The sequence below is a fragment of the Ambystoma mexicanum genome, chromosome 3q, assembly GCF_040938575.1.
Source record: "Ambystoma mexicanum isolate Mex_15411 chromosome 3q, UKY_AmexF1_1, whole genome shotgun sequence".
Classification (NCBI taxonomy): Eukaryota; Metazoa; Chordata; class Amphibia; order Caudata; family Ambystomatidae; genus Ambystoma; species Ambystoma mexicanum.
In genome coordinates, this window is record NC_090926.1 from 752016365 (window position 1) to 752037127 (window position 20763).

General features: G+C 46.1%; 1 protein-coding gene across 7 annotated transcripts in view; it reads right to left on the reverse strand.

The window, feature by feature from the left end:
• TEN1 (TEN1 subunit of CST complex) overlaps positions 1-20763 on the reverse strand; it is a 528532-nt gene that overhangs the window by 415630 nt on the left and 92139 nt on the right. The gene's annotated exons all lie outside the window — the stretch shown is intronic.

Genomic DNA, 20763 nt, shown 5'->3' on the forward strand with positions numbered 1-20763 from the left:
ATTCCTTCCTAACAGAAAGAACGGAAACCACCTGGCTAAGCCCCTTGAAGTCAGCACCACGCAAGCAACCCGTGGGGCAAACAAGGCTCACGCCCCTCAGTGCTACTCTTCAACATCTGCATGACCCCACCCATCAACCTCATGAAAAGACATGGACTCACTTGCTACAACTACGAAGAGCGCACACAGATCATCTATAACATTAACACTACTGGAGAACAAGACCACACCCTGACCAACTGCCTCAAACAAGCACCAACAGCCTAAACCTCAACTGGGACAAAACAAAAATCATGATCATGCCAATCTTTCAGACCAAAATTACATATGGAACCTTCAAAAGTAGTTAGAAATTTCAGGATATTAATGAACAATTATATGACACTTGAACCACAAGTCAAAGCAGTCGTAAAGAAATGCTTCTACGTATGCACAATCAAATGGATTCTACCTTTTCGCACCTTCCCACATAGAACACCCTGTGTCATCTCATTCGTTACATCGAGAATAGACTAGGCCAACAGCAACTACCTGGAAATGCCGGTTTACCTAATCATAAAAATACAGCGAATACAGTACACAGCATTAAGACTACTCCTGCAACAAGAGAGAACACATCACACCACCAGCATTGACAATCCTTCACTTGCTACCAGTCAAAAAAAGGATCCACTTCTAAATCTTTGCATAGCACACAGAAAAATACACAGAGGGGCGGAATTCATGAAGGAAAACACGTGCATCTACAGACCGGAATGAATTCTCAGATCCAGCAATGACGTACGCCTTGAACCAAAGCAATACTCAAAACTGGAATATGGCGGATCAGCATTTTCTTGCATCTCAGCAAAACTTTGCGAACTCATTGCACAAGGAACTACGAACAATAGAAAAACACCTACTGTTCAGAAAACTACTAAATACCTGGCTGTTTAACTCACCCACCTAAACAGAAGCACTACTGAGAAAAAAAAACAGACCGCAAAAAAAAGGAAAGGAACCACAAACCATTGTAAAACCAAATCGAACCAAAATGAACTGGACTAGCCCAACAAAAGGAAAGCATAATATTGACAGACAGCAAAATTAGGAATTCAGCCCAGTCGAAACAATGCAATTTATAAGAACACACTGACCTCACTCAACACTAACCCTACTAAAATCCTTCAACGTTCCTACAAATTCACTGCTCAACCACCAAATACAACACACATACCCCATCACAGCACAAATCACACAGCAAACAGCATATCCGCTCTGTAATCTCACTCAACCCAACACATTAAATCTCCAGCACTACGTCACAGACACAAAACAATCCCATATAGACCCACACACCAAAACACCACCTTACCCATACCATCTAGAAACAAACCCAACACAGTGACCGGTGTTTCCAAAATGAAGCAACCAACAGTACATCAAAAGGGTCTCTTGAGCTATCCCGCTCTGTCCCACTAACTAACCCCTCCCCAATCCTCCCTCCTTTTCAGATCCCACTGAGCACCTGGAGACCATGAAAAGGCAGCGCTGTGCAGTATAAATCTCAATAACGATCACATAACAATGGAGCTTTGTGGGTGAAAGGGGACAGGCTCTTGTGTGTCCGTTTACCATTTTTTGTTCCGAGTATTATCCTATTTTTAGGGAGTCAAAGGGGCCAATACATCCCTTATCTGTAGGTCTGCGTACGAAGACAAATTAAGTTAATTTGGGTTATATAAGGTACGTATGCTGCCGCCTTTGTTACACTATTTAACCCATTTAGCCTACAGTTCTGTCTTTGCACTTATCCTGCAATTACTATTAAACGTAAGTCTGAAGATCTTTTGACAAACACACAAAATGACCTAGTAGCACATATTTTAGCCCCAAAATAACTGGGATCACAAGGAGTATAGGATCCATCGAGAAGCAAATGTGTTTATTTTATCTCAGTATTGCCCCAATACATTTTTACATTCAGAGCCCAACTTCTACAATACCCTTTACCACAATCTTCTAGCCCTGAGTGGCAGTGCCACCCAGCTTCAATGGGTCTGTTCTCTTAAGAAAAGTGGAGCAAGAAAATGTGAATAATCTGTTAAAACACCATCACACTACTTAACATTCTAGTCACCTGACCAGAACAGGATTCAGGGCCTCCTGCACATCTTAACTGTTGAGTGCCAACCCCTTCCCACCCACCGCCTTTCCAGTGGCTTCAGATAGAAAACACTGTACCTTTCATTAACATTTTCCCCAAAAAAATCTCCACTCAACCTTACTCCTCATTGGGGCAGGCCGACATACTTGGCCGTAGGCCAAAAGATGGAATAATGAGCATTTTTGTTGAATCAGGCGTTTTTGAAAATGTTCAGTGCTTTGGTCAAAATGTTTTGGATAGTTTGGGTTGATATGATAAACATAGGGCATGTGTGATTCCATTTTAGAATCAGCCTGGTGAGGTATAGGCAAAGGCAAACCACTGCTAGAGCAGTTGAGGGAATGGATTTTACTTTACTGAAGGGAGGTATAGAACATTAATAGGATTCAGTTGAGGGAGATGTAGAACATTAAAATGGGCTTGTGCGACATTGCCAGACTGAGCATAAGAAAATCCCAGAAATGCCTGAAGTCAGGAAGGAACGTTCATTCTGTATCTGTAACTGAGTATTTCATCTTTTTTGTGGCCAGACAAAATATCTGTTGCTTGCATGGAAAAATTCTTACAGCTCTTTGGAGATAAAAAAATAAGCACATTCCTGGAATCCAACTGAACAAGTCATCTTTTTGTGGCAAGACATACCTGTTGCTTACCTAAAACAATTATTAGAGGAAATTAAATTACCTTTAGCGGTTGTAATCGGTGCGTCGATCCTTTTATGGCCAGACAAAATACTTGTTGCTTCTGAAGTTGTAAATAAACAATTCCTAGAATTATTGTTCAGCAACACAGTGCCTTCAGTGGCTGTAACTCAGTCCACAACAAATGTGCCATCTTCTTGTGGCTACACAAAAGAGACCATTTTGAAAAACGGAGGCGTGCCAGCACACACTCTCAGGATGAAGGGGGAGAGCAGTTGCAGGTTGGATCCATTAACATGCCATGAGAAATGACTTACAATGGAGAGGTGCAGGACGTGGGTTGGTACAGGTATCTCTTTTCACAACCAACAACATCACCTGAGGATAATGAGGATGATGACGTCGGCTGATAGAGGTAAATTATACGAATTCAGGAAACACCCGATTTTGGAAACCAGTGATGCAAAGGAGAACAATGACACGCTTACAGAGACAAGAGGGGAGTACAATGCTATTCTTTCACATTTGAACAGGGCCTGTCGGATATGAAAGAGCAAAACTTTAGCGTGTGACACATGCATGAACTTTGCCACCTCTGCATTCACGACCTGATGAGCGTAGAGGATACACCTCCTCGGTCCATCAAAAAAGCCCAAAATGTGTTATTCCTTCAAGGAGAGTCAGCAAGTTGCCAAATACACTCAATAAAAAAGGAAACCTGTGTCAGGAAAGGCTAGGAGTAAGTTGACTACCATATCTTTGAGCTGCAGCATGATGCAACACTATATACAGCATTGGGTGTACCAAGAAGGGTTCCATGTAATAATGTCCCCGCAAAAATAACGCCATGCAAAAGAAAATCACAGAAAAATGGCTGTTTTTTGCAGGGACATTATTAGATGGAACATGCGGGGGACCCCCAACTCCCAAACACTTCTTTTGTTTTCAAGGGGACCGGGGGACTCCCCCCGCAACCGCCACTCCCCGATATATATGGTCACCTATATAATGTCACCAAGACCTTTTCCCAGCAACATTATATAAGGTGACCATATACATAGGGATATAGTTACCCGATACCCTCAGAAGACTACTGCATTCCTGTCACCAGTAGCCAGTCACTATGCCACCCCCGTTTGAACTAGAACTTCAAAAATGTGGCTGCTTTTGTGAGCAAGTTCCAGCCAGTGTATGTGTGTGTGAGAGAGTGTATATGTGTGTGTGTTTGTGGGTGTGTGTGTGTTCGTGTGTGTTGTCATCAGTTGAGTGGATGAGAATGTGTGTGTGGAAGGTTCTTACCCTGCTGTTACACCAGTGAGTCCTGCGCCTTAATGCCAAATAAAGATGTAACTGAAGAGGCAACTTAATGAAAGTAGCTTCCATGGAAATGCACCTGTGTGTCTGGAGAACCTACTTTACTACACTATCCCTGCCAATTTCATCAGTTCTCCCAGCGCCAACAATTGCATCAGAAACCCTGCATTTTCGGTACTCTAGTGCGCACTAGACCGGAACAAGATAGCTGGAACTACGAAATGCGATTTTCACTACAAAAAGCTGCTGTGGTGCACTTTTATGTTTTATAGAATTACCTGCGATTTTGTGTGATTTTCCAAAAACAGTTGCTTCAAGCAGTGTTAATAGAATATCTGCTGTCTAATATGACCTCATATCCTCTGAAAAGGCTTCGATTTTGGCCTTTTACTTTATTCAGCTAGGTGAATATCGACATTGTATACTCAGTGGTGGATACATGCATTTTCTATAAGTCTACACCATGTCAAATACACATTCTCCAACACAACGAGCCCGTTCCTTCCTTGGAGTGTTGGGCAGATTTCAGATGAAAATGTCAAACTTGTAAATACAGACAGAAGATCATTTGGAAATGCCCAGTTTGTTCGCCACCATTTCCCTGACAGGCCATTTTCACCGACCAGCGGCATGTCGGGAACAAGCACAACGGGGCAGGCGGTGCTGAGGTAAGGAGGGGGTTTGAGGAGGGGTAGTGGTATGCATATGTGCGTGTGTATGCGTGTGGGTATTCATGATTTACATGTTGGGAAAGGAATGGCAGGTCAGGAGTCCGGAGGTGGCGGGTTTCCCCGCATTGCAGGCACCTGGGAAGGGGGTGCAAGGGAATGATGTATCCCCACAGTGCCGAAACCGGGCTTCAGGTTCAGTGGCCTGCAGTGAATCATTCATTCATCATTCATTGGATTTCTGTCTTCAGAGGATTATAGAAAGTTCACAATTCCTAACCATGCGATATCGCTGGCCTTCATTTGGCCCATTAATTTGACTCTGGCCCAGATTAGGTCCTTTGCTCTTTTCAACTGTTTTCACTCCACTTTCAACTCTGAAGATAATAGTGGAATTCAACTTGTAGTGATCCTTTTCTACAATTGGGGAACCACTCCTACAATATTTGCAGCCTTTTCATCCAGCTCCTGTCCTTTTCCTACCCTCTTGCATAGTCAGTCACCTACAAGAATTTGCCGTTCTAGGTCATCCTCCATTCCCGAGGTATTCAGCTCCCTTCTCTCAACTGAATGCCATATGGCAATGCAAGGACCTTGTGCGGTTCTATGTTCATTCATCGCTCTTTTTTTTCTCGCGGCACTTTTTACAGAAAATGTTTGGACGAAAAAAAATCATCACATTTTTATTTTTTATTTTGAGCGACGGGGGACCCCCCAGTGCAGGAAATGAGCCAGAACAGGACGGAGTGGCGCTCCAGCAAAAAATTGTCCCAGACATACCCGAGCAGACCTTGCACCTCATTGAGTAGACCGCTTTCAGAAGACTCGCTGAAAGCAGACTGCTTGTTGAAGCAGCACAGGCTGCTCCCACCCATTCTTATCCTGTGCCTCATCGAGCAGACCGCTTTGCTTTCAGGCATTCGCGCGTGCTCTTCTTCTGAAAACAGTCTGCTTGTTGAAGCAAAGGCTGCTCCCAGTGCACAACCCATTCTTAAAAGTACTAGCGCCTGCATGCATAGCGGGGAGATCCCCATTGGACACCCCCACCTCCTTTGGCAAGTCCAACACACATAAGATGAAATAACCACAGACAACTTTTTAAGGTTCTTTGGAATGTACAAGGTCACAGTTTATTTGGAGCATGACAATAAACTTGGGACGGTCCCAGCCACATATATCATTACAGTCAGGTAAGGGTGAACCGTGTCATCCTATTTGCCACTGGCAAAAGCTGACAAGCTTCTGGTTACTACCAGCTAACACCGGTTACTACCAGCAGGACACTCGGGGGCACTGACAAGGAGGTTGTTGGCCTAGAGCCCTAAAGAAGGGAAGTCAGTGCCCATCGATGGATCGGCTAGAGCCCGGCCAATCCTGAGCCACTGCCGCCGAAGCTGCAGCGTGAAAGTCCCTCATTGGCTAGGACCACCCGATACTCCGCCACGCTTTGGTGGTGGCTTACGCTGCCACCAATGCCCTCATACCTTAGGACAATACTACCATAACAAACAAACATTAAGACAATACTCACCATAACAATTATCTGCATCCAGCCCTTCTTAGAGCCACTTGTATAGCTGTCAAGAACACGTAATTGCCTTTGTTAGATAGGTGAACACCATCTGCATGGAATTGGGAAGGCAGGGAGTTCAAGCAGCAATGCCCTACGTAACCCAGGCCCTCTGCCCTTCTGAATTTCTCCACGCTTCTATTGAAACGCTTCCTGGATTTTTCCATGCCCGCCAAGGAAATGGCATCCCTCTAGACCTGTCTTTGCACCACCTCAGACCAAAAAATGTCAGTGCCCGCTAACTCCTGTGCTGCTATGCGCAAAACCACTTGTATCTGGGCCAGCAAGCGTCCCCGACCCAATGTGGCCAAATCGTTGCCCCCAAAATGAATTAACATCATCCTTGGTGCCCGCCTCCACCGGAGTAGCCAGTGAATGCCTGGCAGCATAGAGTGCCACCTCATTCCAGGTGTGCCCAACCATACACACCCAGACACCTTAAAACCTAGGTTGGGACCAACCGTCCATTGCCTGGCCCTCCTTTCTGCCTGCGTCACAAATGAGTGGCCGATCAGCCACACTGCCTCATCTGTGGGAAAAAATAAATGTCATAAATCAGCCATAATAAACCCCCGGATCCCCTTGACCAACCGCCTTGATAAGCGTCACCCAGAAACCTGACCGGAAGTCAGGCCCAGGGGGACGCCTAGACAGAGGAGGAAGAGTAGAGGCTGGCCCAACCCCCAGAAGGGGGTGGCCAGAGGGACAGCCCGCTATGTAGGTTGTCCCTCTAGCGCCCCCTGCGGGGCCGGTCAGCCTCTGAAACTGCTGAAGCCTCACATACTGTTAAGCAGCTGAGCAATCTATTATACATGTCCTGCATTTTACAGACATCTCTTTATTAGGGTGAATATTGTGACCAATCAACACAGACGAGTGCATTGTTTGGGTTTTCCTAATGCATTATTCTAAGACATGTTTAACATTTACAATTGTGGACATTATGTTGTTCCCATAATGCTCTCTGCTTTCATGCAAATCGCCAGGATTGGGTTCTATATAGAAATACTGTGTTGCGCAACCTGCAGGGGCCATTCCCCAATGCCCCGCCCCCTCCTTCTCAAAGCCCGGCCCCTCCTAAGAAGTGAGGGTTCCAATCACTCCCTCCCCCATTATGTATTCCCTATACAACACCCCCACCCTACCCCTTATATGCTCCCTCCCATATTTTTATATGGCAATTTTCGGCAATAAGTGCAGCAAAAAAAAAAATACTGTTGATGAATGCACGTCGTACTCCGTGTAGCATGAAGCATCATTCAGTCCACCCAGGAGGCCTGCCCAAACATCAGTACACCAGCCACAAGCTGCAGAAGTGATGATGGTGATGGGAACAAAGCCCTTTTGGTGAATGGTGTCACTGGTGAAGTATACACAGAAGTGTCTGGGAAAGCTGAGCAGCCCGGGAGATTCAGGCCTGCTTATGCTAGTTTGCCCAGAACTGACAACATGCAGGTTTCTAGTGAGGAGCCCACTGACATTCCCTCATTGTACCCCCATTCCTTGAGAGTGCTGTGGAAGGGAGAACAAGTGAAGCTGACCTGGGTGCATTAGAACTAGTTATACCATGCCTCGGGTTTGTGCATTGGCGAGGCCAACCTTTCTTTACTGCACTATGCTTCACTGGCTCCTTGCAGGTGTTACGCATTCCAGTGCCTTCTGGCAAGCTCAATTGGACAAGGCCCATGTCGATGTGGGCTGTGTCTGGGCCCAGGGTTGGGGCTGAAACTTGCCATGGGATACCAGTGCCTGCCTTGCCCCCTCTGCAATGGCAGGCACAGGTGAACAGGCCTCAGTGTCATCCTAAACCTGCCATCGACTTAAGTACCAATGCTGTTTACTCCACCTGTTACTCCACCCATCTCTGGGCAACCGCACAGCTGCACATTTTCCATCCTGGGGTTCCCCTCCTACTGCAAAGTTGACTAAACCGTTGCCCAGCAGAAAGTCTAGAGTATCCACAGCTACCATGCTCTTTTGCATTAAGTAAGATGGAGTCACCCATTCCATCACAGGCTCCTTAGCAGTTCCTTCCACCAACTATGGCAAAACTCCCTGAATTGCCCCCACCCTCCCCCCGAAAGCTCTGCCTCCTCCAACTTCCTCGTGCTTCCTTCAGTGACAAACCTTCCATTGTCAGCCCTGCGTCGTCCTCCACCTTCCCATGTGCTAGAGGCAAACCCTCCATTGTCAGCAATGCCACTTCCTCGCCATGAGAAAAGGTTTCTTGATGCAAATATTGCTCTCTCTGGCCAGAGCCTCACAGCACTGCTGGACTCACTGGGATTATTTTTCATGGATTTTGAAGACGAGAGAAACTTTTCTTTTTATTTCGTTCACCTCCTGCAATTACTTTTGTTTTGGGAACACTGGGCCCTTCTTATAAGGTTCCAGTGTGGGAAGACCTCTCCCCTTAGTTTTGGCTCTCAATCTCCCCTTAGTTTTGACTATCCTCATGCTTTCCGATGGCAGCTCTCCCCACCTTATGTGGTGTGTTGCGAGGGAACACATTGGTCCCTTTTGCAAAGTCAATTTGGGCACACTGGTGAGACCCTCGATCTACCAGTGCGGGACCTTTGTTATGTTACCTTGCATTTATATAGAGCCTCCTGCTATAGTTAATGGCATAAGAAGCACTTTGCTTGTCAGAGAGGCAAAGGAGGATTATGAAAGAACATTCAGTAGTGGTAGGGACAGGCAAAATCCAGTAGATAGTTGGGATGAGGTCAAGGGCTAGGTAAGATGCACAGGAAGTTCTGAGAAGAAAAAGGTGGGGGAGCTATGGGTACAATTGGGCCAAATTTATCACGGAACTCAACTGTATTCTATGTGACGCAGCATCAAGAGGAGAGCTAGCTGGAGAGGAGGTGCTTGCCTTGCCAGAGGGGTATGTCTGTAATGTACTCGCTTCATGGTGAACTTGGGCATGTTGAAGCCATGCCCAAGAAAACAGACTACAAAGTCCTTCCACCTACTTCTCTGGGCCCCCAACATTTGGGAGGGGTTTTATATCAGAAATGTGAATTTGCCAACTTCGTAAAAGCTCCTTGAAAATCAAGCAAAAAACCTCACTTTTTTCGGTTTCCACTTTTATGTCATTGAGTGGTAATCTCCATTTTATGATTTAACAGTTTGCAGCTGTGGGGATTGTGTCCCATTCTCTTTACTCCAAGTTCCTTTTTGCTACTTTCCAGGAAATTTTTGAGCAGGCTGTTGGCAGTCTTTACTTTTTGACGGCCACTTCCATGTTTGATTGTTGCAAAGTGTTTTTGTTGGAGGGCTTGGGACGCTCCAGCCCCTTTTCGGGATCTAAGGAGACCAAGGAATCAAGTTGCCCACTGGAGCTGAAGAGATCTGAAGAAGGCAATGACTGAGGGACGCTGAAGGCTGCTGCAGAAACCAGCATTAGCTCAGCCAATATCAATGTGTTTTGAATCTCGACCTTCTAATCAACAGGGAAGAGCTCTGCGAGATTCCTTCCACCCTAAAACTGGTGGCACCATCGAGTCACTTGTCCTGCTTGAACTACATCGCCAGTTTCTGGTCGTAGAAGAGTGCATCTTTTCACTCTCTCTGCAAGGCCCAGAAATCACCTGCTCCTCATTGCAAGCACTTCCAGCTATCTGAACGGCTGCAACTTCTCTCTCTTTTGTGTGGGTCCCAAACACGTGTATGTTGTCTATGGACCTCCCCGACTTGTTGTGGGGAGGCCCTTGGTTGCAGGCTTCTTCTGACTTATGTGGATCCCTGACCCCCGTGTGCTGCTCATGCGGGGCTTCCCCCAACTTCGTATGGGTCCCAGACCCTTCTCTCAGGTTTATCGTATGTTGTTCCCAGGTCTCGTTCACTAACCTGTCAGGCACTGTTTCTTATATGTATTCTTCTTAGTATCCCCCACCCCCAAGTACGGATATGAGTGAAATGGGGTTCTTCAGTCTTCCCCAACCGTCTTCTTCAGTCTCCTTTATCTCCACCACCTGCTATGGTAACCCAGGTACCTTTTGTGGTGTTACCGGCTTGCTCAGGTGGCTTTCGCGTGCCTTCCGGCAGTCTTCTACGAGTCCTCACAGTGTTCCCAAGTCTGGTCCCTCTTGGCTTGTGCTTCTCGGTCCGACCGCGTTGTCCGACTCCTAGTCTCTCCCGGGTCTCTTATTCTCCACCCTGCACAACAGAGAACACAGCATGTGTTCGCCGAGGATCCGTCAGCCCTCCTGTTCTCTGCTGCGAGCCTCCAGCCGGCTCTTGGTTTCTCCAGGGAGGATCTGGCAAACTGCACAGTCCTCCTTCCATTTTTATCTTTGGATCTGACTGTAGTTGACTGTACCGCGTATGCTGGTTCCACAGTGGGCTTTTGCCTCTTTGCATGTTCTTCTTCGTGTCAGTGGTTCTATGAACTCCATCTGGGTAGGCCTCACATTTCCTCATCCCAGTATGGTCAGTATTGATGGGGTCTTCTACCCTACAGAAATACACCGACTAATCGGGGACCACAGAGGATTGAGTGGGGCAAGAGGAAAGAGGGGACAGAGATGGAAGGGTGCATACCGCGTTCTCCCAAGATTGTCGTCACTGATCCCACTGAGGGTTTCCTTCCACATGAGATCCACCCGCTGTGCACCATCCCGAGGGGGACAATCAGATAGCGGTCTCTGCTCCCAGTCCTCATGGCAAGGCCCCCTCCCCCATGGGAGCAGCGACAATACCCTGGAATTTGTCACACTGTCTAATCTCCCTCACATGTCCCAACTGTCCCTCCTCTATCCCAGGATTAGCGTTCAAACTGGAATTTGGATAGTGCTGTGCACTTAATGTGGTTTGAGGCAGGCTGACACTCTCATGTCTCCCATTTTTACTGTGACCACTACTACTCTCCCCTCCCACTACTATGTTCCCATGATGTATCCCAGTAAATTTGGGTGAGGATGGGTCCTTTCCCCCAGTTTTCCTCCATGTGATCTAGAGGACTTGCTGCGCGAGCTCGTCAGCATGATCTGCCAGCCCTGCAATTCAGTCTCTGCGATGAGCATGGGTGAAGTGGGAATCTCTCTCTGTCTGGGAGGTGCAGGGATGTGGTTGGGTCTCAGAACTGTGGTTTCTCTTTTTGGATTTTCCTCTCTATTCTGTGTTGATGCTACTTTCCTTGCTTGTCTTTTGCTAATGGTTTTCTGCACCAAGCTGGTGACCTCTGAAAATGAAAAGAGACAATGGCCCATATTTAAGACCTGAGAAAAGGCTGGGCATAAGGTTCTGCCAACACATATGATGGCACAAGGATAGGGTGGGATACCCACCGTCTGAGAGGGGTTCGATCCCTTCTAGACAAGGCCAGTTGATTGGCCTTGTCACACACTACACTGTAAGGTAGCGTTTGAGTTCCGCTCCAGACTTTCTAGAATGGTTTCCTTTCCCCAGACACCAAAATCACCAAAGCCAGAGATGCACACCAATGCTATCCATATTTTGACCTCACTGTAAAACACACTTTATTCTATTCTATTGGTGATTAACTCTCGTTATTTCGATGCATTGTATTTTTTAAATGTACAGTGTTCCGTTACCCTTTCAAGGGGTCGAAGGTGTTGTGTTGCTACACATCAATAAATACATTAACTTACAAGTGGTCAGGGGAACGACCCATGACAGGGCTAATACTTTGGACCCAATCTGTACTCGAAACCTAGCACTAATGAATGTTCATGTCATTCCCATCTATTGTTCGGACCATGCTGTGAGACACCTTAAGGTGTCTCACCCGCTATTCCCCGGGGTTCTGTCACCCAGGGGGCTAGGACACGGCCATCGCTTTTGGATCCAGTTCATGCGGTGGACCAGTGTGGGAGGATCACCTGAAGGAGGGGTCTTCGGGGAGTGGAAGTGGGACACCGGATGGCGAGACGCAGTATCACCTTCCCTGTAACACGTTTACCCCATCCTACCAGGTAGGATACTTAAAAGCTCAACAACCCCCTCACCCCCCTTTCTAACACGAACACTTTCTCATAGACAGCTCACTGTGAGAGAACACGGACTAACTGTCAGCTCCCTTAGCCTGTTCTTCCCCGGATTCCCCATTCTTCTCCTCCTCCTCCTCCTCCTCCTCACCTGAGAGACTGGTTTCAGGACTGCTCTTGGCCAGTGAAAGCCGGGATCGGTAGTCTTTCTTTTTTGTGTGGATAAAGGGCCTACCCAGGGAGGAAGCCATAGTGAATGTCTATCCAAGTACAGAACTGTGACTCCTCTTCCGGGATCGGTAAATGGGGAAAAAGCCATACTACGGCAGAAAACCCCCCAGAGTATGCACATCTTGTGATGTCTCCAGTCGCCAGCACTGTCAGTACAGATCCAAAGGAAGGTAGGCTCCAACTGCACTCACAAGTGTAATAAATGCGAAGCAGTAGCTGAGGGTGACCCGATCCCACAAGAAACCAAGGAGCATGGACCAAATCAGGAGGAGGCGGAGCCGAGACTCAGTAACCGGGATAGCAATGAGGGAAGGGAAATAAGGACAAGGGAAATGCGAAAAGGAGAAGGGAAGCAGCGAGCACAGGAGCAGACGCCGATAGGGAAGTGGCACCTCGGGAAACAACACACAGGAGCACCAAGGCACGGAATGCAAAAGAGAGAGGGAGAGAAAGGACCCGGGCGAGAGAGCCAGGGAAGCACAGAAAGGCGGCGGAGAAGATGGGAGCAAAGTTCGAACAAGGAACGGAAGGGGGAAAAACTAGCATTTGTGAACCAAAAGCCGAGGGAACTAACCTCAAGGGTTGCAACACGCCGATTGCTGGAGGGGTGTGGCTAATACCCCCAGCAACAGAACTAGACCGCTCCGGCAAAGTGGGACGATACGGGATGGGATACCCTAATGGCCGCCCAAGCGCACCCGCAGCCACAGGCGCCACGGAGATAGGCACATGACACTAACACCCAAGCCATATACCTGTCATGTCCTAATACAATGGTCAAGCAGGGTCAGGCAATTACTGATGATTACACACACACCTGACTTCCATCACAATTCACCACAGATAAAAGGCGGAGCACCAAAGCACACTCTGAGCAAGGCAAAGCACACGGGGAAGCAGCAGTTCCAAGATGGCAGTTTAATATAAGGCGAAAGACGGCAAGACTGAAGAGGATTGGGAAGTGCCCTTGACCTTTTCACCAAAAGACCGTAACTTTCATGAGCCTTCGAGAATAGGAAACGTAAGACCCAGAATCAAAGCTGAAGAATCCTGCATTGTGTCTTAGGTACCCGGGACTCTCCTGCGTCGATAGTCAAGGCGGGGAGAATCATTTGCCGCTGTGGTATTGTCCTTGGCTCCTACAACAAAGCAGCACCAGTGAAGTCAGCACAGCTGGTTAGTTGGGTAGACTGATACCAGAACGGTCTGTGTTGAAGCCAAAGTTGCAAGCTGCAACATTGTATAGAGAAAACTGAAGAGAACTGTGAATGAAGCTTATGTGGCAAGCGACGCAAATATGATTAATACAGCAGATGAGTCCGTGAACTTTGAAGCCAAGATACAATACCGTAGACAGAGTGGTCCAGAACAACGTGGGTGCTCATTCGAAAGTCTCTGTTAGGTATCCAACTACAAGGTGTCAAATGTTAAAAGGAAAGGAATTGTGAAATCAAAGTGGTCCTGCAATGGGTCAAGTCAAACCCTGTGTATATTTGAAAGTCTTCGATAGTTGATGTTAAATGAAATTGGTCCAAGCAGAGCCGAGGGAGACTAATTGTATAAAAAGTGATCTGAGCCCGTCTGAGGGGGATATGGGGTGAACCGGGAGTCACCTGAAAAAGAATATCCTGCGAACATTGTGTTAAGAGAATCTGAGCCCAGATGAGGGGGATCCGGGTTGAATAGCGAATCACCTAAATTGAGTACTTTTGAAAATCTGAAAGAGGAAAAGAGCGTATTGTTTATTTGGTTGCATCAGGCCCTCTGAACGAAGAGACTTTGATAAGCAAAGAGACTTGAGCCCAGAAGGTCCTGATGCTAATGATTGAACTGTATCCTGTGCTAAAGAAGCCAGAGTGTGCTGCGCTCGAGTCAACCGCCTTGTCTTGTGGTGAAAACATGTGGAAGGGAGGCTAACGGCCTGAACATCTTGACATATCATTTTGTGAACACTTTTCTTTTTCGTAACACTGTTTCCCACACTATTTGTATTTAGAGTGATGGATTGGCAATAGGTTTTTTAGTATAGGCCCTTTTATTTTGACAAGCCACTACTAGGACTGTGTTATTATTTGATGGTCCCAGCTTCTCCCATATTTAGAATTAGATAGGCGTTTTTCAAACCCTTTTTGAAGTTCAATAAACACCCTGGAACTGTGGTCACTTGTGTCCGTCTTACTGTTCATACCATGCCTTCCTTACATGTGGTGTCAGAAATGGGATGCGATTCCTTCCTTACATGTGGGGTCAGGAATGGGATGGGATTCAATTGATCAAAATTGAGAATCCATGCTGATCATTTTTTTACCACTAGAAGGGGAAAATAGAATCGTTGAACTCCTTCACTGTGACCGGGTATCCACTCTTATAGAGGTTTTGCTCTCTTAGCTGCACATCCCAACAGGTCAACAAGACTTGTTTTTTAAAACCCAGTTGTTATTAGACACATTCCCACTCTCTCATTATAACATCCAACAGTGGCATTGAATAATATTAAAAACACGACTAGCCCATACCTTCTTTAGACCTAGTGCCCTAAATCTTCCTAGTCCCAAACCTTTTTTTGTACCAAGTTACCATCACTCCCTAGTCAATCAGGGTTATAGACCAATCTAAGTCATTCCCTTTAGTGGAATCCGACTCAGAAGAGTCAGACGACTTCGAAATCTTATCCGAAGGAGTCGAGACCTGCTTCTTTTCCGATTCAGAAAAAACTACCAAAGGAACCCTTACCCGACCGGAAGAAATGGCCGACCTAGCAGCTGTCATGGCCCAGTTGGCTGTCCATCAAATTCAGGTTGAAGCTAGGCTTCAAGAAAACTTGACAAAATTGGTTGATTTACAAGCTAGACGCCACCTACCACAGGGGATACTTCAACCATATCTAGAAGGCGAAGATCTAGGGAACTTCTTTCTGAATTTCGAATGATTAGCCGAGTAGTTCGAGTGGGAAGAAGATCTAAAAAGATGTTACTTAGAACCGCTGTTGAAAGGTGAACTACAGACCGCCTACCAACTACTTAATCTTGCCCAGGGAGCCACCATTATATCCATAAAAGAAGGGCCATCGAAAAGAGTAGGCCAAACCTGTAACTTCTATTGGCAATAATTGAGGGCCATTAGATTAAATCCTGGAGAAACCCCCTTGAAATGGGCGAACAAATTAAACATACAATCGCTCTTTGGATTAACAATAAAACAATGGAAGAATTGCTAGAAATTATTACTTTAGAACAATTCACCAATTCTTTAACCCCTTTTCTGCAAAAAACAGTATTACAATTAAAATCGACCTACCCTAGCCATAGCCATTGAGACTGCCCAAAACCACTCGGATGCAGCCAAAGACTTACACTCGGTACACTGAGGTGAGAAACGGAAAGATTACAAACCTACTCACCAACCCCAACCCCAGGTAGTAGACAAGGGTGGAGGGTCATATAAAATGAAGGAATGGATACCGAAGGAAAGAATGGAAGCTAAAAGACCTGACTCTAGAAGTAGAGCACTAAGTAAAAGGGTGGAACCTAAAGGAATCAGACCCACCCTTCCCCTCGCCCCTATCTGCTTTTCATGTAGAGAAACTGTTCATTTGGCCAGACACTGTCTGAAAAATGTAAAGGAAGAGCCTATTGAAATAGGCTGTCTAAAAGGGGAAGAGTAGGAAGAACCCAAAGAAGATCTGGAAACCTTCAGCATATGTTTGTGTCAATCTTATGCTGACTTCACATATGAAAAGGCTTGGGTAAATGGGAAACAAGTGAAACCATTAATGGACTCAGATAGCACACCAACCACCATAAGAGCCGATTTGGTCACAACAATGGACCTCGAAAGTGCTACCCTAGTTAGAGTTACATGTGTACACTGGGATAACGAAATATACCCCAACCTACCCGTGTACATTAACATCAGGACAAGTCATGTCTGATATCATCAGCCATAATTCCTGGGCTACCCAAAGAAGTCATTGTAGGTCGTGACTTCCCTACATTCTCCACTTTTGCAGGTACCCCCACCTTCCCATAGGGAGTTTTTACCCCAAGACTGCTGGAGCACTACCTGCTATTCCCAAAACTCTATGGGACTGGAAGGAGACAGAACCCCATAAACCTCCAACAAGACCTAAGGAACCTATAAAACCAGGGTCACCCCCTCCACCCCGAGAGACCAGTTTGTTGGTTATTATCACGATCTCCCCTCCCTGGAAGCTCTGGAACCGTTGGAAGCACCATCACTGAAGTATTCCACACGTTTCCTCTCGTAATGTGTGCCGCGGTCTAGTGTTTCTTAACAAGACCGGCCTCTGTTCTACTTTACTGTGCTGACTCTGCCACCTGGCACGTTGCAACCCTTTCCTCTGGGCTAGACGTTGTACTATTCTTCCTCTGTTCCCTCTCTGCCTGCTTCGTCGTGCCTTGCTGGAGACCCCGCTTGCCCTGCTCCGATTCGTCCTGCCTTGCTGGAGACCCTGCTTCCCCTGCTCCTGTTCTTTCCTGCCTTACTTTCTCCGGATCGACTTTGGCAGGCTATTTTTCTTCTGCTGCGCTCTCCTGCTTTGGCGCACATTATACTACATTGCTTGCTTGCTTGAAGATCCAGCTATCCACAGCACTAGGGTTTTCTTTTATGCCTGGGGGCTTTCTCTTCTTTTTGGGCTGGTAACAGAAAGCACACCATTCTGTCCTTTTGTTTAATATTCTCGGGACATAGTGGCAACATAGGGGCAACCTCCCGGAACAGATCCTATCTCTTCGAGAAGAAGAGCATTCCAGGAGACGGACAACAGATTCTACGGCTGAAACTTTGGCACTCCACTTCATCCTCAGGTCAGAGTGAAGAGAAGTCTGCTGTTTTTGAGAGTTTGCAACGCCAAACTAAGATGGCTACAGCTGAACAAATTCAAGAGTTACTTTCTGCTGTACAAGGTTTATCCATGGAAGTACAGGGCCTAAAACCTGAGAACACAGTACTGTGCCAGTTGGTGGCGGCTAGAGAACCCCATCACGCCAATCTACCTCTCTTGGAACTTGCGTCTGGAAAGTACGATGGGTCCCCAAAGAAGCTTAAGGAATTTTTGGCTGCTTGTATTGTATACTTTACATTTAGACCCACTGCATATGCTTCAGACCGTTCACGAGTGGGGTTTTTGATTTGCAATGAAGTCGGCAATGCCCTAGCCTGGGATACCCCACCTGGTTACTTCAGCCAATGCGGTTCTGCAGGATTTCAATGCCTGTGTAGCCTTACTTCGTGAAACGTTGAAAGACCGAAGGTAGTCTATACCGCAGGAGAATCTCTCATTGACATTAGACAAGGTTCATCTGATGTAATGACCTACAAATCGTCCTAAAACGCACAGCAGCAGAAGCTGGTTGGCCAAAAGCTGTGCAATTTACTGTGTTCAGGAGAGGCCTCCACGATCACCTTAAGGATGAGTTAGCTTGTACTACCCATCCTAATACTGTGGAAGAATTATTCACGTTGGTACCACAGATTTATTTCCTTCTTTCAGATCGACGGACTGAAAGAAGATGTACTCTGACTCCCGTTTCCTCTTCCCCTTCATCTACCCTGGTTCCCGCTTCTCGAGAGAACAACAACACTGAAGAACCCATGCAGATTGGAACGTCCATAGGACACTTAAACCCTACTGAAAGGAAGAGAAGAGACCAGGGATTGTGTCTCTACTGTGCTTCTGAGAGACCCTTATTGCGAGATTGTCTGGAGTTTCCTCCTCGGAGGTTGGGAAACGACAGGGCCTGGTCCTAGGTGGGATCACTAGCCAGAGTTTGCAGTCTGATCCCAAAGGTACAAATCAACCCAAGGAAGCACGTTTGGACTCCCGTCTCATGGTGGTAAGGGTCGAGTTAAGATGGGAAAAGCAACAAGAACTAAATGTATTGGCAATGCTGGACAGCAGAGCGACAGAGAACTTTTTGAATATACAATGGCCCGAAAAGGAAGGAGTTCCCCAACTTCCTAAACCGGATGACCAACCAGTGGAGGGAGTGTTGATGGTACACCCTTTTCTTCTGGTCCCATTACGTATTCCTCAGAACCCCTACAAGTATCCTTATTCAATCACAAGATATTTATTTATTCATTTATAAAGCGCTCAAAGCCCAGAGGTAACTAGGCGCTGTTACATACTTAAGGAGGCAATTACAAGTTATTAGGCATGGTTGCAGAATTACAATTTTTAAACAAAATACAATATGCATTTATATACATTTATATACAATTTATGTACACGCGTCATGCAGGTATTGAGCTAATGTCCAGGCAACTATTGCGGGAGGTCTGCCTTGAAAAGTAAGGTTTTTAGCCTTTTTCTGAAGGACCAGAAGGAGGTGTCATTTCTGAGATAGGTAGGGAGGGCATTCTACAGTTTGGAAGCTATAGTAGGGAAACTTGCTCCTAGTGCTCTCTGTCTTTTGTATTTGGGGGGGGGGTGAGATTGGTGTACTGGGACCGGGTTGGTCTGTTAGAATGGGCTTTGCGGATAAGGTTGCTGAGGTATAGCAGTGCCTTATTTGAATACATTTGTGGGTGAGCATCAGTATTTTGAAATTAATTCTGTCTTGGACAGGGAGCCAGTGGATTTTCCTCCTGATGGTAGAAATGTGATCATGCATAGGAATGTTTAACCCTTTAAGTGCCATTGTTGTCCCCCCCAGTGCCACGGGTTTTTTTTTTAAATCGCGGTACCCACCGCAAAACCCGCCCAACATTTCCCCCGTCATTAACCCCTTAAGTGCCACCGACGAGCCGGCTCGTCGGTGGCAACCTGGAGCGGTTTTTACCGACGAGCCGGCTCGTCGGTGGCATTTAAGAGGTTAAGGCAGCTCTACTGGCGTTTTGGACAACCTGTAATTTATTGATGTTTCTTGAGCTGGTCCCTGCAAGCAGTGAATTGCAGTAGTTTATCCTGGATAATATCAAGGCTCTGGCAAAGGTGATCAGATTGTCAGCGGAGAGGAATGGTCTGCTAGCTCTTATCAATTTGGCGGTGTGAGCTGCTGATGAGACGACAGTGTTTACCTGTCTGTTTAAGGTTTAGAGAGGAGGCGATATACACTCCCAATGTTTTTATTTAGTTGGTGACTGTAATAGTATTAACGTCAATATTAAAAGATTTGTATGTCTGAGGGAGGTTGCTGAGTTTAGTTGTATTGCCAATGAGGATTCGCTCAGTCTTATCGTCATTAAGACACAATTCGTTAAGCCCCATCAACGCCTGGATGGCCAGATATATCTTGTTTAGGTTTTTGAAGTCATTGTCATGGCATCCAGTAATAGGTATTAGTATTTGGGTATCATCTGCGTAGTTTGTACACATGATACCCATGTTATCTAATTTGTCAAACATGAGCTTAGTGAAGGCATTATAAAGTGTTGGTGACACACAAGAGCATTGGGTACACCATAGGTCACAGGGACTGAAGGAGCTGCCGAGTTGTTAGAAAAAACCCTCATGGTTCGATTGGTAAGTAATGACTTGATCCACTTGATTGAGTCTGCTGAGAAATTGGGAGGCGTACTCTAGGTGCTGGCAGAGAATATTATGATTAACTAGATCGAAGGCTGCGGAGAGATCTAAGAGAAGGAGGATGCACAGTTCCCCTTTGTATTTGTATTGATCCATTTGCTTTTTCAAATCTAATAAAGCAATCTCTTTGCTGTGACCTGGCCTGAAGCCTGATTGTTTTAGGCCCAGGATGTTGTTCTCTTCTAGATATTTTTGTACCTGCAAATATTAACATATGATATCATTTGAGCGGCTCATTTGCCAATAATATGCGGTATTCCCTGGATGCGCCTACACAACCCCCATATAGACTGGTCCTTGAATATGGTATCGTTTCAATCTGAGTACTGTAAGGTACATTGCTTAACTGCTTCTAACAAGCCTGACACTTGTGCTACTTTTTCATCACAAGAAGTTATGCCGGTACACTGTATTCCTTAACAGTACCAGGGATATTCCGATGTATTTAAGGATGAGATCCTTAATGTAAGAAACTCATCATGGCAACAGTGAAGAGTGTTCATTAAACTGTATATGCAGGTTGGAAAAACGTCCATCTAAACCCGAATCTAAGATGGGAGCAAGCTACCACCATCAAATAATAATAAGGCAGCCCTAGTGGCGTCTTGTCGAATAAAAGGGCCTATACCAAAAAGAAACTATTGCCACTCCTTACAACTAAATACAAAACGAGTGTGGGATAGTGTTCAC